The sequence below is a fragment of the Lagenorhynchus albirostris genome, chromosome 9 (genome assembly GCF_949774975.1).
Source record: "Lagenorhynchus albirostris chromosome 9, mLagAlb1.1, whole genome shotgun sequence".
Lineage (NCBI taxonomy): Eukaryota > Metazoa > Chordata > Mammalia > Artiodactyla > Delphinidae > Lagenorhynchus > Lagenorhynchus albirostris.
The window spans coordinates 13,989,534-14,015,790 of NC_083103.1; the positions used below are offsets into that span (position 1 = coordinate 13,989,534).

At 39.5% G+C, this 26,257-nt stretch overlaps 1 protein-coding gene across 6 annotated transcripts in view; it reads left to right on the forward strand.

The window, feature by feature from the left end:
• Window positions 1–7,408: 7,408 nt before the first annotated feature.
• Window positions 7,409–26,257, forward strand: part of PHF21A (PHD finger protein 21A) — a 191,174-nt gene continuing 172,325 nt past the window's right edge. For 2 of the 6 annotated variants that reach the window (XM_060159323.1, XM_060159324.1), the window contains exon 1: window positions 7,654–7,969. The gene's annotated coding sequence lies outside the window, so the exon portion shown is untranslated. Of the gene's footprint in view, window positions 7,435–7,652; window positions 7,970–8,379; window positions 8,433–9,165; window positions 9,234–26,257 lie in introns of those variants that run through there. The other 4 variants (XM_060159325.1, XM_060159329.1, XM_060159328.1 and 1 more) reach the window with 4 other exon arrangements.

Genomic DNA, 26,257 nt, shown 5'->3' on the forward strand with positions numbered 1-26,257 from the left:
TACCAGCGTTATTTCATTTAATCCTAATAACAATTCTATTCTTATCCCCATTTAACAGATGAGAAGACTGAGGAACTTGAAGTTAATTGTCCAGAATCATATAGCAAGTGGTAAATGGTGATATGGCTTTGGCCATCTGATCCAACTGATCATTTTGCAAAACTGCCACGTGATAATTCAAAATCACATTTGGACAGCAAAGGCAGTTGCTATCTCCTCTGGGAAATCTCCACTGCTTTCTTCCAAATTCATGATAACCTTTTTCTTTACACCCCTAATGATAAAACACATGTTTATGACAGAATTCTCAGACCTTTAAAAACACTCAGTGATTACATAGGTGTGTTCGTTTTGTGAAAATTCCTGATGTGATTTGTACGCTTCTCTGTATGAATGTTATACTTTAATTAAACAGTTTCTATAAAAGATACCCTCAGATACCTCCCTGCACCCCCATTTTAGGACTGCAACACAATTTGCCAATGCTTTTGGGGAAGGTGAATTTTGCAGCACGTAGTCAGATTTCAATATTCAGGATGAACGTACATTGTGCTAGCTGGGCATGCTGTGCTTGACCCCATGGGTTTTATGTGATACAGAGGCTGTAGAAAACTTATTAGAACATTATTTCAATAAGGGGAGGAGAACCTTACGTCATTGCAAAAAACTTGTGCCCTAACTGATTTAACTTGGAAAATGAAAGGTTGCACACTACAATTTAACGCTGCTTTCACTTGTTTGGAATTTGGGTTGTAACATATTTATAATAGGGTTTCACTTGTATAGATGTATTAATTAGTTCTTCAGATTTTCAGGTTTCAGTGTTCACAGAAAAGAAATAACAATAAAATGATATGTATTTGTGCAATGTGATGCAGTTCACCAAAGACCAATAATAATATTTATCCAGCACATGTAACTTATTTAACCTCTGTGACAACTCTATGAAGTCATATGATTATTTCTATATTTTGCACACAAGGAAACTGTGGCTTACAATAGTGTATCATCTACCCAAGGTCAACCCAGGACCGTATGATTTCAATGTTCCTAATTCCTCAAGAATAAGCCCTGCTACTTCTCATGAACAGCTTGGACCTTCACAACAACCCAGTGGATTAAGTATTATTGTTTTACCCATTTTGGACAAGGAAATAGGCCCAGAGAGATAAAGTGATTAGCTAGACATTTGCAGAGCCCAGACCCAAGCTCAGGTTTTCACACTCCAAATCTGGGAATGCCTTCCACTAGATAACATCCTTGCTCAAGGCCCACAATACAATTTATTTATGTTGATAATAGATAAACTAAAGGCACAAATAACAAGATGATAAAGTTCTTTCCACATCCCCAGTCTTGGAGGATCTCCCTGTGATACTTTTAGCAGCTCAGCAGCTTTAGGGCAGACATTTCTACAGCTCTAATTGAAACCATTTTAGTTTTTACCAACAGATCCAGCCTAGGCCCCCTGATCCACCTCCGTTACTTTTTGGAAAAGGAATTGGGATCTGCAGCGTCACACATGTGGAGGGTAGAGTCACACATATGCAAATACACACCTACATTTATCCGTTTATCCGTCTATCTGTTTAGTGGTGATCAACCCTGACCGCCTGAAATCCCCCATCCCCTACCTTCCCATCCCCCACCTGGTGCAATTTTACCCTCCTCCCTGCCCCATACACACCTAAGGGACTTGTGGCAATGTCTGGAGATATTTTTGGTTGTCACAACCGTGAGGGGAGGGTGCTATTGGCATCTAGTGGGTAGAGAGCAGGGACACTGCTAAATATCCTACAAAGCCCCCACGACAAAACCTTATCTGGCCCCAAATGTCAATAGCGCGACGTTGAAGAGCCCTGGTCTAGTCAGTGCTACTAAACACATACACCTGAAGTTGCTTAGGATTAAATTGACCTTGGTGATTATGACAAAGTAGGGAAATTGAAACGTACTCTTGAGGGACTTCCCTGGTGGTCCAGTGGTTAAGAATCTGCCTTCCAATGCAGGGGACGTGGGTTTGATCCCTGGTTGGTGAACTAAGGTCCCACATGCCGCGGGGCAGCTAAGCCTGTGAGCCGCAATTAGGGAGCCTGCGTGCCGCAACTACAGAGCCCACACGCTCTGGAGCTGGTGTGCAGCCACTGCTGGGCCCATGCACCACAATGAGAGAGAAGCCCTCGCGCTGAAACGAGAAGCCTGAGTGCCACAAATAAGACCCAACGCAGCCCAAAATAAAATAAATAAATAAAAAAGAATACTCTCTAGAGGGTTGACTGCTTATCCACCAGTATTTATTTAGTTACCAGTTATATCTGACCCATTTCCAATGATGATTTCAGCTCACCACAAAAGCACACACAAGACAGTTAAAGAGATTTTTAAAAGATCAGAAACCATTGAGACAGAGGGGAGAAAGAACATACATTCAACTTCTGCTAGTCACTGGGGATTTTCTGTCATAATTCTTTAAAAATCACACTGATATGTCTCCTCTCCTTATTTAAGTATTTTGTTGGTACAAGCCAGGTTTTCATTTATTCCAGCCCAGTAAGAATTGGAAAAAAAACTCCAATAGTTACCTCCCTGCCTCAGTGAAGAGGCAGGACCCTCAGGTTTTCAGGCAGTGTTCAAATCTTCTTTAGAGTGACCTTTTAAGAGACAATGGGGTTAGTTTTCAGCCTGGAGTAGAAAAAAGGACAGTGTGAAGGACAGGTGGCGGGTGGGGGGGACTGGATGAGAAAGCTGTTCCAGTAGTTGTTTGGGGGGCCGGGTCATTATGTTGTTTGAAATACTGTCGAATTCCAGAATATCAGAGACAATCATATGCAAATACAGGTACCAAAACCTTAATATCTAGGGTATGGCATGTACTATGTTACTACAAAACTATAAAATAAGAAAATGCAGAAGAAACTTCTTTATTCTCTAATATATAATGCTTCCCTATGATACTACAATATATAATGCCTCTGTTATATTTCTCCTATATTTACAGTATCTCTGCATTAGACTGATAGTCCTTATAGGGAGATAGCTGTTTTGTTATTTTGAATGACATTTTACATCCTCTAATAGAATCCCTATATTAATTAAATATTTTCTGTCCAACAAAAGTTATTTAGATTCCTACCTCCTAAGCTACACACACACACACACACAGTAAATGTAAAAAATAGAAACCATAAAAATACGAGAAGAAAATTGTAGGTATTTTTCTAATCTTGGACTTTGTTTTTTTTGCGGTACACGGGCCTCTCACTGTTGTGGCCTCTCCCGTTGTGGAGCACAGGCTCCGGACGCACAGGCTCAGTGGCCATGGCTCACGGGCCCAGCCGCTCCGCGGCATGTGGGATCTTCCCGGACCGGGGCACGAACCCGTGTCCCCTGCATCGACAGGCGGACTCTCAACCACTGTGCCACCAGGGAAGCCCTAATCTTGGACTTTGGATGACCTCTTGAAGCATGGGACAGAAGGGAGGAATATATAGGAAAACACTGAAAGGTTTGACTGCTTATATAAAAATTAAAAACTGTACTCCAATATTTAATAAAATTTGAGATTTACAACTTTGCTCAACAGGGTTTTGATGACTACTAAATGCTTTCTGGAGGGTAACTAGGTGGTCGGAGAACAAACTCTAAGTCATTGTGCACCTGCTATTATTATTACGTCATTCACGTCTGAAAGTTGAACAGTTTACTTCAAAGGAGATTCTGATGGTGAACTTTGAATTCTCAGCTTATTTCTGGGATCTTCACTAACTTATACTGTTATCTTTTTTCTTTAGCATTTATGCCAGTTAGCCTTTTCAAAAATCCTACAGAGTATTATATGTATTTTATGTATGAGAAACACCAGGGTTCAGGAGGCCTAAATGTTTGTCTAAGGCCACACAGCTAGTGAGTGTCTAGTGAGTGCCCCACGTCAGGCACACTATGAGCTTGAGAAAGACCCACAGAAATATATCACAACCTTAAGTCACCCCGAGACTCCTTGGACGCCATATGCCACATCTGCACTGACCAGGTATTGGGACTCGACGTGTTCACCTTCTCTAGTTACATTAACTCAGAAAATGAATTTGAAGGCACAGGAAAAGATATGTTATGTGGTTCCGTGTGCCAGACACTGTGCTAAGCACCTTCCGTGAATTATTTCATTCAATTTTCTCAACAGCCCTACAAAGTAGGTATTAATAGCTGCATTTTACAAGATAGGAAAACTAAGGCTCTGAAAGGTTAAGTAATTTGCCTAAAGTGCCTTAGCTGAGAAGGAGTGATACTTCTTGGGTGTGGGAGTCCACGGCTACTTGGTTCCACTGCTCTTCACCATCTTAGAGTGAGGAAGGGTATGTAAATGCAAACGTGGTCCAACAATGAACCACAAGCTAGAGAATTCTTTTTCATAGAGTTTGATAGTTATATGAGTATTAGACAATTATTTGGTTATACTATTTTAATTACGTGTAAATATCTAAAACATGAGTTTGCATGACACTGATTTCTGACTGCTATTCAAACATCTTAGTAACCAAGCACCTTCTAGTACAAGAAGTTCAGGGGCTTTCATCGTCAAAAGTTGGGTTGATAAACGACAGCCCATGGGCCCAATCCTGCCTACCCCTGGTTTTTTGAGGCCCACGAGCTAAGAATGTTTTAACGTTTCTTTTAATGGGTGAAAAAAGAGGAATATTTTCTGACACATGAAAAGTACATAGAATTCAAATGTCAGGGCCCATAAATAAAGGCTTTATTAGAACACAGCCAGGCTCATTTGTTTATGTATTTTCTATGGCTGCTTCTGTGTTACTACTGCATACAGTTGAGAAGTTGTGAGAGAGACTGTATGGTCTGCAAAGTCTAGATAATTCCTATCCAGGTTACTACAGAAGAAAGTCTGCTGACTCCTGTTCTATAGCATTTACATATTCAGGCACAATTTGAGTTTCTGAGTTTTTTCTATGAAATTTTGAAACATTTTAAAGTTTTTTTCTTTCTTTCTTTTTTTTTTTCCCCCAGCAAGAACACTAAAATAGTCTTGCTCTGAAAAAAATTTGACAGCCTGGGCTGATTTGAAATGACACCATTAGATTATGGTCCAGTGCCTAGTGGGTCCTGCTTGAAAGGCCTCCGCCTTCACTCATCTTTTAGATACACTAGAGTTATCTCTAGATTGTAAAGCTGCGTCTTACTACCTGAGCAGTCCTTCCTTTATTCATACTGACTGTGTTATGGGTTTAGTTTCACAACATTATGAGTTCATCCATCCAGGCTTCTTCTTTTTCTTCTTCTTTTTTTCAACCAGGCTTCTTGAATCATTTATAGGGATTTTCATTTTCGATCTCAAACTCTTACACACTTTCTCTGCTGTGAATTTTTTTAAATGTAAAGCTCAGGGTACTAAATGGCCTACACATATAAAATAAAGCCCGTACTTTTATTTAGTTTTTAGCTTTAAGAAATCAAAAATCTAAAAAATTGCTTTCTCTTGAGAAACGAAACTTAATTTTGCAGGTCACAGAAGTAAGAAAATGCCTGCATGTCCAAGGATCTCAAAGCACCTCTGGTGGAAATACATAACAAGGTAAAGAACGTCTATTTATTTTTAAATACTGTTTATTTCTTGGAGGAATTAGTATTTAATGGAAAAGATGTGACTAGTAACAAATAGAGCCCAAGGCTATTTCTGGTTCTGTCATTGACTCACTTTGACTTTGGGCAGATCATCTCACCACTGTTGCTCTTTATCTGCAAAAACTGGACTTCATGTCTATGGGAGTTGCATGGCTAATCAATGCCTGGAAAATGCATAGTGGCAGATGCTACAAAAGTGCTGAGCCTTAAAAACAAAACCACCCCCACCCCCCATTTGTATTCAGTTGAGGTTCGGGCTTATTGTTATTTAACATTCGGAGGCCAACAGTACGTTAAGTCCAGCGTGCTACACAGAACAGATAATATCACTGTCCAGCAGGGATTTTTTTTTTAATCTAAGATTTTGGACTTTTTTTTCTTTATTGTGGTTGGGGGTTGTTTTAGAATCTAGTAGTATTTCCATACAAAAACATTCAGCTCTAAGTTGAAAACTATCGATTTGAAAATCTAAATAACCCCCCTGCAGGGGGATAAATAAATAAATAAATAAAAGCCCTCCCCGCCCCGCCAAGAAATCTCTCAAAACAAGAATTCTTCTGATGTTTTTTTCCTCCCTGCAGTTCTCCATGTTACAGTCCTTGGAGGTAGAATAGGCATAAAATACTTTCACTAATAAAATATGACAAACCGCCGGATTATACGTGGCTGATTCCCAGCGACTGCCCTGCTACACAAAGCAGAAAAGTAAATGCCATCATCCCCCTTAGAACAAAAGAACTTAGGAATAAAAAACATGGAGAGGGGGGAGAAAGCAGCAATAAATAAAGGTGAGCGAAGGATCCCGTCCCCCGCCCCTCCCCGAAGCGAGTGTGGGACTAAGTACGGCTAATAAAGTGGTTCAAGGGTAGTTATTTGGAAAGGGGGCGGGGTGGCGAGGGGAGGGAGCGGGCGAGCGGCGGCCGGGGATTGCATGTTGCATTCGACTTGAGGTTGCATCTTTCTCCTGTTGCCTGGACCACGCTCTCCCATTGCAGTGCTTCCCCATCGCTTCTCTCCGTCCCTGCCCTCGCGGCTTTATTTCCCCCCTTCCAACTGCTGTTGCACTGGAGGGAGTTGGGGCCGCTCCGGAGCCCCTGTGCAGCTCCTGCGACGGGAGGGGGAGTTGGGCTCGGGCCGCTGAGTTGGGGGGGCCGCAGCGGGCTCCGGCCTCGCCTCGGCTGCAGCTACACGGGTGCCGAGCTGCAGCGCTGCACGGGGCCCATCATTGCGGCGGCCCCGGAGTTTGGCCGCCGCCGCTCCTTGTTCAGCCCCATCACCGCCGCCGCCGCTGCACTGGAGTTTGGCTGCTGCTGCCCTACTTCACTCTAGTTTAGTTTCACTCACTTTACATCCGGGTTTTTTCCCTAGGCAATGGGGACCGCAGCACACCCCGTTCCTTAGGCAAAGTGAAATAAATTCGCCGCACCGACACGTCAAGTAGTCCGCCCGCCCGAGCGCCGCCGCGGGCCCCCACCGCCCCTCCCGCCGCCGCCCCGTCGCCCCTGGGGGGGACCGCGCGCCCCGTGAAGCCATGGGAGGAGGCGCGGGGGCCTGGGCCGGCCGCCGTACAACTCCGCCCGGCGGCCCCCTCCCTCCCCGCCGTTCCCCTCTACCCCGGCGCCTCCTCTCCCCCCGCCCTCGTCCCCGCTTTCCCAGCCCCAGTCCCTCTCGCCCGGCTCTCGGGAGCGGCGGGGGCGCGCACGGCGGCGGCGGGCCGGCGGGGCCGCGCGGCGGGCTCCCGCGCGGGCGAGTGTGTCTGGGCCTGGGCGGAGGGATCCCCGGGCTGAGGCGGCGGAGGTGCTGCGGCCCGGGGCCGGGTGGTGAATGGGCTGGTGGTGCTCGCTGCTGCTGCTGAGAGGAGGAGGAGGAGGATGAAGAGTTGGGCTTGTTTGTCTCCCACAGTTTCTCTCCTGCTGCTCTGATTTTCCCCCCACATTCCGGCCCGGGGCCTGTGTGTCTCTCCTGGAGGAGGAGGAGGATCCAGTTCCTCCCCCCACCCCCTCCTCCCCACCCCCCCTTGCCTGGGGAAGAGGAGGAAAGAAACAGCCCAGAGAGAGAGGGAGAGAGAGAGAGTGAGTGAGAGAGAGAGGGGGAGAAGAGGAGAGGAGGAGGAGGAGGAGGAGGAGGGAGAAGGGAACAACCTACCATCTTAACACACTAATATCTAAAAAGTGCGAGAGGCCCAGAGCAGCAGCAGAAGCAGCAGCAGCAGCTCCAGCTTCTTCCCTCCCTCCCCATGAAGAAGAGTTCCCTCCTCCTCCTCCTCCTGCTTCTCCTGCTCAGAGTTCCTGCCTCCAGCTGCCAGGGGGGACAGCCAGCCAGCAGCAGGAGGGTGCAGTATCCCAGCTTTTCCATTCTCTCTTCTCCTCACTCTCCTCTCTTTTTTTTTCTGGAGTAGCTCTATTTCCCCTCCCTCCCCCCTTCCCCTTCCCCCTCCCCCCTCCCTCCTCTCTCTCTCTCTCTCTCTCTCTCTTTCTGTCTCTCTCTCTCTCTGTCTCTCTCTCTCTGTCTTGTCTCTGGTGTTTGTCTCTGGGAGGTACAGGGTCTGCTTGCTTGGAGTTTGTTTTGGGGGGGAGGGAGGGGGAGGGGAGGGGTGTGTGGGAGGGAGGAGGGAAAGGGGGGTGTTCTCGGCAGGACCCCCTCAGTCAACTTGAGATTTGAGCAATAACTTCCCCTTCGGGGCGCCCCCCTGCGTGCCCTTCCTATTCCTCCCCCCATAAAAAAAAGACAATGGAAAAACCTTGTCTCCCCCTTCCTCCCCTCTGCCCTCCACCCCTCCCCAGGATAAATTGGAAGTAAGTTTATGAGCAGCTTCGGGAGCCTGGGCGCTGAGTGCTGGGCCGGAGCGGGTGACAGAGGCGGCGCACCGGGGGTGGCGGGGAGGGGGCGTCACATTGTCCCGGCGGGGGGCCGGGGAGGGGGCCGCCGGCGTGGGCGGGGGGCGCGGAGCCTCGTCCGCCCCCTTGGGCTCTCCCTCCGCCCAGGGGTGGTCGCCGGGGCTCTTTCACTACCCCCTCCCCCCAGGATGATGTCGGGGGGAAGTTTTTATTATGGTTATTTATTTAATTTTTTTTTTTTTTGAAAACCATCTTGTTTGGTGACTGAGGGATCTGGTTTAAAAAAAAAAAAAAGCTGCGGCTGCTGCCGCTGCCGGGCCCGAGTGTGTGTGTGTGTGTGTGTGTGTGTGTGTGTGTATGTGTGTGTTGGTGCATTTGTCTTGGGTGGCCGGAGCAGCGTTGGGGAAATTCCGCTTATTCTTCTTCTTCTGCAACTTGTTATTCCGGAGAGTGTGCCAGCACCCCTCACCCCGGGGCCGGTCCTCCCGCACTCGCCCCCGCATCCCGCGGCCGCGGGGCGCCCCCGGGACCCTGCGCTGGCCGGGGCCGCCAGGCCGCTCCAAGAGGGGCCGCAGCCGCCCCTCCCCCGCCCGCGCCCCCGCCGGGGGGAGGGGCGCGCGGAGTGGGACTCTTTCCGTTTGGTCCAGCCCCGTCGTGCACGCAGTTCCCAACACTTCTCGTCATCCTCTCTTTGGTCTCTTTATTCTGCTGAGCGGTGCTGTTAGGATTTCTTTTTTTCCCCTGACCACGTTCGCGATGGTGGGTAGCAGCAAGGTGGCCCTGTCACGGGAGGGGTTGATGTCGAGATAGGGCACCGGGGGAAGAATGTCTCCTTTCAACTTTGTGACTTGCACCCCCGGAGAAGGCCACACGCCGGTTGTGGGGTGCAGATGTGCTGAGAGTGATTTCTAAGTAGTTGAGTTGTTGAGATGAGGGGTACGGCTGCTAATGGTAGGCAGGTTTTGTTTTTATTGGTGAATCTGGTGTCATCATATTCCGGTCATATGTTGAAATATTCTTTGTTTAGGTCTTGAAGTAGAGGATCTTACTTTTCACGTCCACATTGTTTTGTTTTTAAATGATGTCTCTGCAAGTATGGCTTTCTAGAATTTCAAATGTGAGTTAAGGTCCGGGGGTATGCGGGCCTCAGCACTGGCCTTGACAGTGAACTTTGTGACTGTGTTTTGGATTGCAAAGATTTGCCCCATAACTGGGGTGCGAGCTGTGCATTTTTGTTAATAGTAGGTGTCAGGAATGTAGATGCTTGAGATGAGGACGTTAGAGAAGGAAGAACATTTATATATTAATAATTGATAGCTGAATATTAGAAACAGATTAATTTGGGCTGATGAAATTTTTTTTTTAAAGCAGTTATGCACTCTAGGAAACCTTTTCATAGGCACACTTTTTAGGGGTTCTTTAGGGCACAGAGCTTGAATATCTCCTTTTAGAGAGGTTACTCACCAACGTCTGTAGCTTCATTGAGGGCCTGATAAGGGGACTGAAACTGGGGCTATGACATCTGAGTGTACTTTTCAGTGTTTATGTTGTTTGTTTACATCTGATGTTCACTCAAGTTTGGGCAGTGGAAATAAATAGGTCAGATTTTCTTTTGGTTTTTGAAGACTAGCTCTCTCCCCCTCCCCCTCCCCCTTTTTTTAAGTTTCACAATTTACTTGGTTTCACAGCGTTGTAGGAAACTGTTACTACATTTTTACCGGAAATACTATTATTCATTTTGATTTTGGTAAGTTCTTTTCTATTCTTTTTTCTGTCTCTGTATATGGAATCTACATCGTGGGCTCAAAACTGGCTTATTAAGGGCCATTTAAAATGTCTGAAGAATGCACTTTTAAATCTCAGGACACATCTTTTGATGGCAAAGAGGAAATTTTTGTGTGCAGTTATGCTCATGTTTATGAAAAAAATTTCTGCACTTAAAACTTTTGTAGATATACAACTATCCTTAAATGAAGAGCATAGTAGTAGTGCAGAAAATTCGCAAAACACAAACTTTTGGCTAACATGTTAAAAATATTCCAGGTGTTTTTCTTTATGTCATACTTTTGCTTGTCTTAACATAATAGTATTTGCAATATGACTGGCATTGCTTGGATGGTCTTAATAGTCTTTTCCTTGAGTGCTTCTAAAGGCTTTTTAACATAGTTTTTAGCTAATTTTGCAAGCTTTATTTAAACATGTTGCACTTTGAACTCTGGCGGGTCTTTATGGAACTGGAAAAGTAATCAATTAAGACTCCTGCCTATGCCAGATTTTATTTTTAAGAGGTATAAGTGATGGATGGGGCCCTATTTCTTTTAGCTGTGAAGGGTCCATCCTTTTTCCCATTCAGTCATCTGGAAAGAGCTGCGTCAGAAATACTCTTCTTCTGCTTACATGAAGAACTCTAAATGCTATCCAGCAGGAGGTGCTGCAGCAAGATAAAGGAAATCTATGACTTTTGAGGGTCTTGCTACTTATTACAGCTCTACTTAGCATCAACTAAGCAACAGGATTAACACCTTAAAGTTCCAGAAAGATTTTGAGTAAGTCTATTGAAAAGTTCCATTTGCTTTTTACCTGCTTACAATATTACACAAAGTAGATTGCTTACTGTGGATAGCTTAAGGATGCTGCCCTGAGGTACAGAGTGCTGTTAGAATTATTTTAGTTTGAAGAGGGGTTATTCCCATATTGGTGAGTGGGGTGTTGAACACATTTTTAAAAATTACGTGCAATGGATGGCTATAAACAAAAGTAGTTGGTATGACTTGGGACTTTAGGCTTTATGGTCATCCCTATAATGTTAATACAAGTGGGATGTAGAGTACTTGAACTATTGGAAAGGGAGATACTGTATGGAAAAATTTTTAGACTTTTTGTGTTTTTTTCCTCCAATCTATGGACAGTGATCCTAATAGATAAATTCTTAGGCACTCAGCGTTATAAATACATATGGTTGATGTATTGGAGTTGGCCTCCAAAGACTGAGATTCTTGAGCTAGAAGTAAAGTTCTGTCTGTGGGTATGGGTCATTGCTGATATGTCCCTTAGTAACACTTAACAATAACTGCATAAAGATGAAAGTATTTTTGTAGCATTTATAGCACATGTCCTTTGAAAGTCTGTTAGTGTTAGGTGAATTGATTTATCACTGGAAATATCATGCTACTGTGGCGGCTTGTAAAGTTTTATGTCAAAGTTTAAAAACTTGGGAATGTGTAGAAAATTTGATGAATCTGCCTTGAATTTTGTTTGCTTTTTAGGAATAATACTGTACTTTTTTCTCAATAAGATCAAATGAGATAATACATGTGAAAGTGCTTTGTAAATTGTCAGAAACCATGCAGATGTTAAGTTGTTGAGATAGGTGGCTAATTAATACATGGACAGAAGCTTCTGTCTTTAAAATACTAACTTTCTCCATATCATTTGGGAAATGAGTGCATTAAAAGTGCACCCAGAACACTTTATGAATTTTTTTTTTAAATACTGCTGTGGTTACCAAAAAGCTCTTTGTTACAGTTTTGAAGCTTTGTTTAAAAAATGCTGCCTAGGCAGTTTCCCTTAATTCAAAAAAAAGATCATTTTTCCTTTTGTAGATCCTGTGAAATGTGTATTCCCTGTTAAAGTTTTTGTTCATTTCACCATTGATGTGATAGTAGTTGATTTTAGTGATTATTTAAGTTCCCGGATTCTTCTATAGACTCTTATTAACACACAGAGTAACAGATGTCACAGTTAATATTTTGATTGTTTTGACTGATCCTGCTAACATTCTGAAATATTCTTACTAACTAAACCTTTCAAACTTGTTTCAAAGTGAAAAAGACATATTTGTATGCATTAGTATTAGGTACGTGTGTGTATCATTTTTGTTTTTCTAATTTAGAGGGATGCGTGAGGAAATGACTACTCAAATCTAGAGGAGTGCACTGAAATATTTTTTGTGTAAAAATAACCCAGAAGTTTAAAACTCAGAACTTTGAGTTCTGGCCTTTTTAATAGACTCTGCTCACCTATTTGGACTAAGGTAAAATGACATATAGATAATTGGGAGTTCCTATGTTTATGAGCATATCAAAAGATAGAGTACCCTAAATTTTAGAATTGACTGCTCTTTATGAAATAACCTCAATTAGAAATGAAATGTAGAAACTTGCTTCGGTGAAGGGTGAGAAAAACATTTAACTGTTTAGATAAAAATGAAACCTCTCAGGGTAATATTAACGTTTTCATCCTGCAGACGGTGAATACTAAAGCTTTTATTGAGGAAATACTGACATTAAGGTTATATTAATGTGCTTTTAAATTTTGTATCCTTAGTATTTTATTGCCAAAGTCTTTTGTATTTGATTAGTATTGAAAGGGAGAAAAGGAAGGGATTAAAGTTTTAGGTCTCTGACCTTTGACAGAATTCCTTTATATCTATATTCAGAGCTGATTTCTTGTTTGAATTTTCATATTAATTTGTCATGGGAAATATTAATGATTTATGTTGACTTCTCCGAACTTTTGTACATGGGCTTTTTTTGTAGGCCCTAAGTATTCTTTAGGAGCATAGCAGTGTGTTTTGATCACTTTAACTTTACCAGGTGTTTATTTTTGCTGCTTTGTGGTGTTTTGTTTTGTTTTGTTTTTAAAGAGGTAATATATTAACACTGCATTAAAAGTATTGTAGATAATTATTTCTTAAATAGCATATGTTTCCTTCTTTGTATATTTGTGTGTATATGTGGCCACACTGTTTTGTAGGCTTTCATATCATCGTATTTGTGTACTGAATTTCTGAACAGTTATCTTTTGTGAGAATGCTGAAATAGACCTTTAAGAATAACTTTTATATTGCTTGTCTATCAATTGAGTCTTAAACTGGGATGGTGGTGAACTCTTCCCTTTTAGAGATAATATTATGTGAGTTTCAGTCATCCTTTGGGCTTTTCTAAGGCAACTTTCTTACACTGGACACTTGTTTGGCAGTTTGAATGCCTCTCTGCTTCTCTCCCTCCAATACACTGCAAACTGTACACCCCCCACCCCCTTGCTAAATACAAAATAGTGAGCGGGTCTCGGCTGGAGGAAACTATTCTTTCCTATATTTTGGAATCATCTGTGGAAATGTTTTTCTGCTTTTTAAAGTAGACAAAAAAGTGAACCGGTAATTTGGAACTAGGAAAGGGATGGGGCCTAACAGGTTGATGATCTAGGCTTTATTTTGACTCTGTTTGTGGGCCTAGGGGAGAAAAATAACTTAAACACAGAAGCCAGAAAGATGGGTTTTGTTTTATTGTTTTGGCTGCATTGAGAATACAAACTGTCAGTACTTGAGGAGAAGGAGCAGCAGAAAGGAATTGATTTTTTTCTGCTGCAGATCCAAGTATTGTTAACCATGTGCATCTCTAAAGCAGCATACTTAGGTATTAAACAGTAGTTGATTCTTTTATTCAGTTAACAGTTAGAACCCTAAACTTTTGTTTTTTTAAATTTTAAATAAGTACCCAAAACTTCAGAGTTAATGACAATAATTTCCTGATAAAAGTGGGTGATAGTAACCATGGCAACTGCTATCTCTGGCCTTATGGACAGTATGTTGTATTGATGAAGCTTCAGATCCTATAGTAGCCTGTCACTTTTATGGTGAAATGTAGTAGCTTGTGTTGCAGGTGATTTTTAGCTGGATTATGTTAAATTTGTGTGCCAGCTTATCTTTCCTTGTTAGGAATTTCTTGGACTGTATTCCACAGCATGTTTGTGAAGGTGCTGTTGCCTGAAAATAACCCACCACCTGTGTTAGGCCTCCTGATGCAGATTGCACTTAGTTCTTTCCCAGCCTCCTCCTTCAGTCTTGCAGAAAATAGGGGTGTGTGTAGAAACTATATACATAAATTACAGCTCAAAGTTGTCTACTTGGGTTTGGACATGTTATCGATTGCTTAAAAAAAAATTTTTTTTTTTTTTTTTGAAGACGTCAGTGGATGAGAGAAATGGAATTTTTTTCCCCTGAGTGTTCTTTTCACACGTGTGTGTGAAATGAAGGGTGAGGAGTGGAGGGGGTAAATATTGAGTAAGGACTTCACAAAAGAGGAACTTAAGTATTATTCGTTTTTTTGTTGTTGTGTGTGTGTGTGATGGTGGTATGTGTATAGCTATAAGAATACATTTCCTAATGGGTAGTATTAAAGTACGGGAAATGTTTTCTTATGAGAATTTCCTTCAAGAAAAATTATTCATAAAAACATAACTTGAAAGAGTGTTAAGAGAAAAGCTGGTAAAACAATTAAAACTTTTTTGGGGGGTGGGGAATAGAAAGCTTTGAAACTGATCAGACTTTAAAAAATTGTTTTAAAAATTGTGTCTTTAAATATAATTTAAAAATTGTAACACATCTTTTTGCTTTTTAAGGATTTCTTTTATATGCTTATCCTGTATAAGGTTTTTCTAACGTGAAAATGTTGATCTAAATGTTAATTGATACTTTTTCCAGTATATGCTAAAGAATCTGTGCTAGGGCAGAGAACAACCAAATTTTATCTGGATTTGACTAGGCCCTGATAGTAAGATCTAGTCAGATTGTGCTAGATAGTTCAGTTTCTTGAAACTTACTGTGATAGGGGGAAGTGGTTTACTTACTACAAGTCCCAAGATGCATTGCGGTTTTTGCCTAACTCCAGAATAGAGCATTGCATGCTGGGACCTGTAGTTGATTTAAACAGTACAGGGAACCCTTCTCTCCTGTCTACTCCATTTTATACACAGCTTCCCAAGCCTCTAAGAACTTTCTGCTAAGTAAAGTTTGATTGCTAATATCATGGTTATTACGCTGCTGATATTCTAAAGTGGGTCTTCAGAAACACCCTAGTGTATTAGTTTACCTTAGATGAGTTTGCTGTTTTTTTAAGTCACTTACTGTAAGATTTACATGTAAAATAGCGTACGTATGTATATAGGGTCAAAACTTGACTTCGCAGTTGTAAATTTTTTTTGTCTGTGACGATATAGGTCCCTATAATTACAGCATTAACTGATTGCTAGTGTGGGCATTAGAATTAGAAGACTATTATTGTGGGGCCGGATATGTATGCTGTTCTCTTTTCTTTGAATGGGGACAATTATTCAGTAAAGTTGGACGGAAGGGTATTTTTGGTGCCAGTATTTAAGCTCAGAGTTTTTTATTCTTCTGTAATGATTGTCAACATCTTGAATCTCAGTATTCTTTAAATGGAAGACAGACTCCTGAAAATAAATGTGATTTTAGTGTAAATTTAATACTCAAAGGTATAGGCTGGAAGGTAGAGAAAAAGGGAAGGTTTCTTTAATAATTTGTTTATATTTTCATTTGTAAACTTAAAATTTCTGTCCTTTTGAGAGTTCTAATACTTTCACTTTATTAACTACTGTCAGTGTTGTTGCGGGGATTAAACGTTAAAATCTGTGAAAGTGATTAGCACAGTTCCTGGCCCATAATGAAGGCTCAGTAAATGTTTATAGAGTTAGCAATAGTGGTAGTAGTAGTGGTTATTGTTATTTTAAAAAATATTATGCTTTACATTTTTAACTCTCTTTTTACATTATTACTTGATCAGAAACCCAGGATGTTCTAACAAGGCCTTGAGATTTTTGGCCTATGGTAATGATGTGGCAATTCCCTGGAATTTTTTGCTGTACTTAAAATGTCTTTGCACCTCAGTTTCTCCCTCAGTGATAGATGCCTGAGGTCAGACAACCAGCCAGTAGCAGAATTTTCACCAGGATTCAGCTCTGCCTATTCAGTACTCTTTGCCACTGTGCCATGGCCTTTGGTTGACTTTGGAGAGTTCAAAAGATAATGAAAATTTCTTTGTTAATAATGTTTGCACTGTTAGAACATCCAAACTAGTTGACTAATGAAAATAAGATGCTGCAAAAATGTTCCTCGTGTCACGGTGTATGTAACCTTGGAAAAATTCTGTTGTGTTTAGAAGCATGAACCAGTCTGTCACCACAGTTCACAGTGTTATAGGATTGATGTATTGGAGGCCAGTGAGCAGCAGCCCCAGAAAGAAAATGTAGTTTCAGGTCTGTGGGTTGTACTTAAAATGTTAGGTTCAAAGAAATCATAAGTCTTTATATTATTTTTCTCTTTTAGGACACTGACTTCTTTTAGGCTCTTGAGATTGTTCAAGGATATTTTTATCTGCATGGCTTTTAGCTTTTTGAGAAGGGAAAGGGACACCTGGGAATACTGAAAAATGTAAGCATAAGTTGTGGTTTGTGTGCCTTAGAGTGTATGTAGAATCAGGGAAGTGTCTTTCTTATCTGCTTCGCCAGTCTCTACTCTAGCAGAGTTCCTCAAATGTTATTACTGAGGGCTGCTGTGTTTATTTAAGAAAACTCTGCCTTTAGTAGTAATTATTTAAGTACTTGTTTATACAACAACCCATTCCGCTATAATAATACTAACCTTTTTTTTTCTTCACAAACGTGAACTGAAACTTGTTAATGTTTGCATACTAGACATGAGATAGATTCTTTAGCTGTGTCATAAATTTATGGTATCTGGTCTGATATTCTTCCACATTATGAATGGTTTTATTTACTTCATGTTAACTCGTCTTTTCAAGATGTAATATTAAAATGAAATTAATCAGTGGTTACAAAGATGTTAAATTCAAAGGGCTAAATGTAAGGGAGAAAATGGTCTCTGGTATTAATTGGCCAGTACAGGAAGTTTGGATGAATTCTGTTCTACATTTTATAGTGTGCACACTTGTGTGATTCCTGAAATACTATAGTTAGATATAAGGAGAGGAAACAAGGAGAGTAAAACTGGGCAGCCATGCATAATTATCTGTAGAGTTCTCTGACACACCTAAATTATTGAGCACAGTTTTCTGTCTTTTTTTTAATGAAATGTCTGAGACCAATGTAAATGAAATGGTTGTGATGGTGTCAGAGGACCTGGCTTTAAGATCAGTCCTGTCACTAGCTATGCATTTGAGAAATTCATCCTAGCTGGGCTTTAGTTTTCCCAGTACTGTAGTAAAATGGGGATAATGCTAAAAGCCTGCTTCACTATGTTGCTAAAAGGATTAGATGAGATAATACTCATGAATGTACTTTATAGACTAAAGAAGTATCAATACATATAAATTGAGTTTTTAATCACTAATAGATGGCTGGATTTTAAGATATTTCTCTGTATTGTGTTAACAATGTTAATATTTAAAAAAATTTAAATATATGAGTTAGAATCATAATTGGTGATCTAGATCCCCCCACCCTCCCACCATGGCCAACAGACAAGTTCTTAGCATGTGTTACAGTGTAGTTCTTGACAGCGTGCGCTGATGCCTTTGTGTGTATATATCATATATATAAAAATATCACAAATGTACTGGTGTGTTACAGTAATGAAAAGTTTCAATTATGGGTTTTTATATTTAAAAATATTTTTATGTGTTAATATACAAACATACACAAATATACATATTTGTTCTTAGAGAAATGGCATAGGTATAAGACTTTAAATATTTGGCAAGTTGTGAACGGTTTTTGTATTTTAAAGTTATCTATTATAATATTATTAATAATAATTAACATTTGCTGAGTGTTTATTATGTTTAGTACTAAGCTTTTTTACATAAAGGATCTCATTTAATTTTAATCCTCACAGCAATATTCTGAGGATTTACTGTTATTATTCTACTCCCATTTGACAGATGAGGAAATGAAGGCTTCCCTGGAATAACATAGGTAGCAAATCATACAATCTTACCTCAAGCCCAGGTTTGATTCCAGAGCTCCTCCTCTTAAGTGTCTATAATGCTGTACTAAACTGTGCAATTCCCATAGAAACCTAGCAAGTGAATTACTAAAGAAGTTTTTCAATCTACTGAAATGGCCACAGCTATGACATATCATTTTAAGAATGTTTCATCTGATTTTGGTTGGGTTAGGTTGAATGTTTTGGAAGTAGTAAGCACTGGAATGGATTGGAAATGAAGGCATTTGGGATAGTGTATGTCCTGTCCATCATTGTATGCCCATTGCCAAGCACAGCACCTACTGTGGAGTGGGGTCTAATACCTATTTCTTAAAGGTTAGAATTTGGGCATGGGAGCACGATAGGTTATTTTATAAATTTTTTTAGTAGGTGCAGATAGATTACATTGGCTATTTCAATTAGTTGTTATTTAACTATCAACATTTTAGAGCATTTGATGGTAAGTGTCCTTTCTTTTAATATTTAATGTTATTTTAATACTTTAAAAATATTAAAAGGCAGAGCATCGGAGTTATAAAAGTAATACTTGCAATATAGATATGTGTAAAGTAGAAGACTAAAGTTATCCCATTCTCACCTACTTAAAAATTTTCCTGTGCATTTAACTATGTATAATGTATATGAATTTTCAAAATAAGTAGAATCATACCATAATACTCTCTTGAAGTTTACTTTTTTCAGGTGGCTATTTAAAAAACTTGCTTGTTTTTGAACATAAGGCTCAGGTGGGAAATGGGAGTGGGGTTGGAAGGAGAGAGGTGGGTAAGATTTGTACATTAAGATTACAAACCTAATGCCCTAGACTGATTATTACCTATGGGGCAAAAAGCATTTTAAGTTCTTTTTACTTGCACCTAGTGCCTTAGAAATGGCCATTGTTATTTAAAAAATTTTAAAGTCTTAACTGATGTAAAATGACAACATTGTTTTCTGTGCTGCACAAGTAATTTAGAAAGTATCACTTCAGAATTAAATTCTGCTAGTTTATTCTGATAGTTATTTATAAAGAGATCAGTTGTGGTTTCAGATAACTTTTTTTTTTAAACTGGTAGTCTCTCTTCCTGGTTGTTAGGAGGGATTCATTCAACATTTTCACAGTAAAGTAGAGTTTTAAAACCAAGAAAATGCTTGTGCTGTTTTAATTAGTAACGGCTCAGACCAGTACTGTTTAATGGGCATCCAGATATCCTGCCCAGGAATTAGTTCTTCATATGAGTAGTGTTGGTGGAACTCACCTTCATCCCTATCCCTACTTACTCAGCCACCTTCAAATGCTATACTGGTAACCCAGCATTTTTTAAAGCAGTAAAAAAAGGTAAATTATTGGAAGTGCTGATAATTTATTGAGTGCCAATAATTCATTTTTCTGGTGTTACATATATTAAAAAAAAAGCATACTCAAGACATCATAATCTGCATTAAATATCTTTTGATTCTGGCTTTGAGAGTTTTGACTTGTTGATAAGGTTGTTATTCATAATTCACCTTTGTAATTTTTAAATTAAAAAATTTTATTTCATAGGTAATAAGTTTTTCATTATAGAAGTTTAAAAAAATTCTAATTCTAGAATGCGCTCCTATCTAAGGTGATTTATACTTCTTTAGACCCGTATTTAGTGAAGTGCTAAATAAAGCATGGCCTTAAAATTCTAAGAATTGGATCTGGTAGGGTGTAGCAGTTAACTAGTTTTAACAAGCCATGTTAAGGTTATTTCTTTCTTTCTTTATTTTTTGGTTATTTCTTGTTGGTAGCATTCATGTGTGCTTTTCATTTTGTGTGGCTCAGACCATGCCCTAGAGAGTATTTTATTATTTCTCATGATAATTTTATAAGTGTACAAAGGACTCAGTTCATGTCATGGACGGTAAAACTGAGAACGGTAAAACTGAGGCAGAGACAAGAATTTGAGTAAGTTAATAGCAGAGCCGTAATTTTCTGACTTTCATATTCTGGTTTTGGTCTTAACCTGTAGTATCCAAACTTTTAAATATTATGGCCCCCAGTAAATGTATACTTAGATATAATTTACTGAACCTAGTATTTTGTGTATGTTATAAAACATACAGGAAATTAGAAATTTTTAAAAGGATGAGATTTAAAAATATAATTTGTGTTTCCTCCCACGGTCCTCTTCTTTCCCCCGGGTGGGCACACCCACTTGGAGACTCGCAGTGGAGATAGACTATTCTTCTGCAGAAGAGGTAGCCATGGGGACACCTGGAGGACCGTTGGTACAAGGTGTGGGGCTTTTAAGTTGGAGCGATCTTTTACAGCTTTTTAATTTTAAAGAAACAGCCTTTCTTTCCGTGAAGGCTGAATGGTTGAGAGTAAAGGCCTTGAGAGAGGTTAGCTTAAAAGACAAAAATATAGGCCTTATTTGTTTTCTTCAGAGTTGTCCAAAGGGAAAAGGCTGGCCTACCCTGAGCTCCTGCTCCCACTGTGGAGATGGCAGTGGCTTTTTCTGTTGTTGTCAGGCAGTTTATAGAACGCAGGATAGCTTGGTAAGCGTCTTCTCTGTGCCTGATATGACGTAACATTGTGGAGTATGCAGCATGCATGTTAAGTACAAGTGGTTGTATTTGGCTTGTTGCTGCAGCATTTTTGAGGCTATCTGAAAAAGCAATTATCACTCGATAGAGTTGGATATGTGCAAATTATTGAAATCATCATTTCATGAAGACCAAACTTTGTAACTTGAATTATCCTGTTTAGTATTTGTTTACTCCCCCTCCCACCCCCCAGAGCAGAATTCTTTTTCTGAAAGGAACAGATGCCGTTAGCTTATCAGGACCTGATACTAAAAAGCCCACAAAAATCTTTGTGCTGCTTATTTTCTTTATTTAATCTATATGCAAAGCATATTGTAATTTTTGCTGTTAGAGGGTTTTAAGGTGATGGTTCCTCCCCACCCTTTTTGTGCTCAGGAGAGATAGATCAGGAATGCCAAATTGACAACTTGGTATAAAGAAATAATGACCACTGAAATAAAACAGGAGTTCAAATAAAAAGCAAACCAGATACAAATGTAGAATGAAAATATCTTTTAGTAAAATGTTAGCATGCTGTACTTGGAACAGATGCCACATTAATTCAAAAGAGAGCCCAGAAAATGTGGCAACTTTACGATGTCAATGGAGGGAGCTGCAGTAGTTCCTGTTCTCATTGTGTCAGGTTCTTAGTACCTCCAGGTCCAGTCCTGTTTTTCTATTTATTTTCTGTACATGTTACATGTTAATATACAAATATTAAATCCATGCTTAATATTTTTATTTGTTATTATTAAATACATTGTCATATTAATAGATATTAGTATAAAAGCCCAATAACTTGTAATCCAACAGTAATGATTCTTGTTTTAAATATGCATATCAACATTTGTAGAATCCGAGGCAAAAATGGGCTTTTCTACGCACCCTTCAAGGCGCATTTATGATAATAAGGTAGTCTAAGAATTGAGACTTTCAAAGAGGCTTACTGCTTTTTGAATGTGGAATTTGGACAAGTTACAAAATTATGAGAATTTTGCATTTTTTTCTCATTTAAATTTGTAGTTATCATTGGACATTTGTTATGATTTTTAAGTAGCTTAGATTCATTCATTCCTTTTGCTGTGTTTTTTATGGTGTTTGGGAAGAGGATGAAAGGGTGATGGAAGGGTACTATGCACACTTGGGTACTTCCAGAGTGACATTCATTTTATAGAAGATTGCACAGGGACATCTCTGAATTGCCTGTAACTTGCAGTGCATGGTTAGTGTGTCTGGGTGTGGAGGGAGATGGGCTGGGGGCTCTTAACCTGATTTACAGTGTGCCACTTCCTGAGCAGTGCAGTGATCTAATCACTAGGGGCATATCTTCTGTGCCTGTAAAGAAGTCTGGTGCGCATGCTTAGAAAAGCACTACTAGTTTTCTCTCAGTCAAAGCATGAAGGCTTACAATTTACTCATTTTGTGAAAAGGTTAAAAGTTTTGTTTTCATGCCATTCAAGACAAGGGAAGTTTTTAGCATGGCAGTAGAGCACAGTGGTTAAGAGTATGGGCCAGTTAAGAGTAAGAGTATGCATAGGCTCAAATCCTGGCTTTGCTCTGCGCAATCTGGATTTGTATTAGCTCTGTGACAGTGGCCAAATCACTTCACCTGCTGTGCCTCTGCTTCAGTTTCTTCACCTGTAAAGTATGAATACATAATAGTACCCTTTTTCTGAGGTTGTTACGAGGAATAAATAAGTGCCTGACACGTAGTAAGCACTAAATAAATGGTAGCTATTGTTAGCTATTATTACTTAACCTTAATTCTGGATTCTTCTTCTCTTCTCAAGGCTTGAGACAAATGTTGCATAGTGGGGAAAGAGCCTGAGCTTGGAGGTCTGACCTCTGGTTTGGAATCTTAGTGCAACCACTTAAAGTTGAGTGTGTGACCTTGGACTAATTATTTAAGCTCTTCTCAAAAAAGATGTCTCCTGTACATGCTGTATAACAAGCATTGTGCTGTTCACTTGGACTTCATTTTCTTTACTGATGACATAGGGATGATAATACTAACCTCTTTGGATTGATATGAAGATAAAATGGGGAAGTCTTAGGACACTTTATAAGCAATAGCTGCTATTATCATTGCTATTGTTACAGTCCCTCTAAAAGTTTATGGGAAAAGACTAAATATGGAACAACTTAGGAAGAGAGGAGAGTTTTCTTCCTGAAACGTCATTAGAAAAGGTATGGATGGGAGAAGTGATTTAATGAGTTCTTGTTTGTGAAAACTGCTGAGAGAAATATAGAATACATGGGAGGGTGTCAGTTATTACAGAGACTTTAAAAAGTATTTTCAGGGCACTTTATATTTATTAAAACTCTTAGCGATGAAAGATTTTTTTGCACCAAGATACTGGTGTTTATAGTAGGTCACTTAGCATCAAGGCAGTAGTAGATAAGGCATTATAACTCACAAGTTCAAAATACTAATCAGCTGGTCAGTCCATTGGGTCTGTGGCTCAGGACAAATTGCTTGTGTTTGTTTAACCCTTGAGAACGTATGCTTGGTGTAAGAACTAATGGAAACAAATGTAGAACCCCAGAGATATAAAAGTGGCATACAAATGCTTTCTAGTAATGATGGACACAGTTTATTTGCCTTCTGATTTTGAGCATTTTTCCTTTGTGAAACTTCCTCTCATCTGGTGCCTAGTCTTTTCTTACAGTGATTGTTATTTTCTTTCTATATTTAATCATCATATGTTGAGCCTAGAAACTGGGCCTGAGAGCAGGTTGATTGTGAGAAAAGCCACACTTAAGTCTCTGCCTTACAGTGATCTCAGAATTAAGATTTTTTTGGTAAAGAATTTGAGTTTTTAATATATTTTGAGGTTTCTTTAATGTATTTTTTAGTTTTCAGTGTATTCATTAGTATGTAGGTATCTGTAAGTGTATCTATAGGTATGTATGTATCTATCTGGTAAGTGAAACCAGTCATTGAGGGAAGGGGAATGATCATTAAGTATGAAATCTAATTAATCTTATTCATTTACTGTCAATTTAGATCTGAAACTTTTTTGGTCTTTGGTCTGTATAGTTTTTTTCCTGAGATTCAACAAGTGTGTTTGAATATAGTATATGTTACCACTAGTGAGCATTTGAGTTAAAAATAGAATAATAGCTTCCATTAACTTTTTGTTCTCATTTACCCAGCTGCACCATTTGATAAAGGCCTAGTAGGTAGATAGAAGTATTTAGTATATTTTATTTTATTTTTTAATAAATTTATTTATTTATTTTCGGCTGTTGGCTTCGTTGCTGCGTGCGGGCTTTCTCTAGTTGCAGCGCGCAGGGACTACTCTTTGTTGTGATGCGCGGGCTTCTCATTCCGGTGGCTTCTCTTGTTGCAGAGCACGGGCTTTAGGTGCACAGGCTTAAGTAGTTGTGGTACACGGGCTTCAGTAGTTGTGGTGCACGGGCTTAGTTGCTCCGCGGCATGTGGGATCTTCCCGGACTAGGGCTTGAACCCGTGTCCCCTGTATTGGAAGGCGGATTCTTAACCACTGTGCCACCAGGGAAGTCCTACTATATTTTATCTTGTCTGTGTTCCTAAAACATTGTTTCTGCTTTCTGAGCAGAAATTCCAACAAGTTTGTTTTGATAAAGCGCTGTACTTTAACTCAACAAATATTTTTAAAAATAGAGCAATTTTAATTTTTTCAATTAAAAAATTATAATACTACTTTACAGTAGCTAGAGTAAGTAAAGCTTTGTAGTCTTAGACGTAGTGTAGCATGTGTACTGTGTTTTCTTTATTTCAGCCTGTATGCAGGGCCTATAAAAGTTGCTTCTCTTGGGTGAATGGAATTGTAAAAAGTTTAGAAGTATATTTCATTTTAACAAATATAGGAGTTAGAAGTGGACCCTATAGCCTCTTTGGGGTTGATTTAAAGAATTACACAATTTTGAAAATCATTTTGTCCCTGCCTGATTTGTAAAAGGTGGGCTACTTATGACAGGGCTGAACTCCTGTTACACTTGTGCAGGAACCTGTCCAGTTCATGATGCATTAGCTACTTTGTAGAGAGATGCTGCCATCGACCCTCCATTGCTTTTCCTCTCCCCTCTTCTTTACAGTCTTTTATGTCTGTACTGTGCCTATGCTATTCCCTGTCTGCTGTGCATCACTCCCTCCAAAGCAACCACCATCTTACTCTATTTCTCTTCAAAACAAAACATCATTGTAATTATTAGTTTTCAAACAGAGAGAGCTGTTATCAATACCTTAAGGCTTAACAGTTTGTGGACCTCTCCATTTTGGGCCCTCAGCCAGGAGTTGGATAATAGCTTAAAATCACTTCCAAAGTAACTGAGTATTTGTGAAACATTTCATGTCTGGACTAAGGGAGAGAACAGAAAAAGACCTTTTTACCTCAAAAGTTGCTGTATTTTCTGGTAGGGGGTGAGATGGGATCATAGAGGGGGAGGGGGAAGCCTTGTTAACTTAACTAAGATAAAGGAAATAGGAAGCATTAATTTGTTAGACTGCCCTTTGTAGTCCTATGGGCCTAATTGGAGAAAGAAAATGGAAATGTTGGTGTTGCTCATTCTGAAAGTATTTTGATTTATTAGTAGAGAGAGGACTAGTAGAATTTCTTTCTTTAGTTTGTAAAATACAAAATATGGTTATGATACCTTGTTATTAGGCATTGATTGCTTTCATTTCATTGTTGGTATTTGCACAATAGCAGACCTATTGTGCAAGTAGCAACACATTTCAGATTTTTTTGTAGTGATTTTGAACTGTTAACTGAATTGTTTTGGTAAGAAAAGTAAAAATTGGAAATCAGTTGTAGTTACATGTAATGGCTACCTTGGTTTTAAATTTGGTGGCTTCTAAGATCTGTACCAGGCATTTAATCCATTATTCAGTTACACATAGAGAAAAACATATTTGAGACAAGAGCTTTAACTTTATAGGATTTAAAAAAAATTCTTTTTATGGAAATTTAAAAACATACACAGAAGTAGAGTGAATAATATTAACAAACCCCACGTACCTGTTAACCGAACTTCAACAATTATCTGTATTTTGCCAAACTTTACGGTATGTGAAACATAACAAGGAAAGTAATTTTATGTTTTTAGAACATGCATTACAAGTAGATATGTTGGTATACTCAAAGGAAGAGTACGTGTGCCAGAATGTTAACTCTTCATACACTGTAAATTTAACAGTGGTAATCATCTTTTAGGATAATGTTGCTTTCATTAGTTTTTTGACTTATTGAAGATATCTGAGCCACCATCAACTTGATGGAGAACCATGTCTGCTGGAAAGATTTTAGTTTTCTTCTCTATCTTTAGAAACTCAAGATTATTAGTTTTGAATTTACTATTCTTATGAGTTGCATTTAATTTTATGTGCCCTTGCCTCTCTGCAATGTTTGTGTGGACCACCGGTAATGATCATTTCTAGCGTATGTCAGGCAATATTTAAGTCAACTTAAAGTGGAAATTACTAAACCCTGTTCTATACTTTATCCTG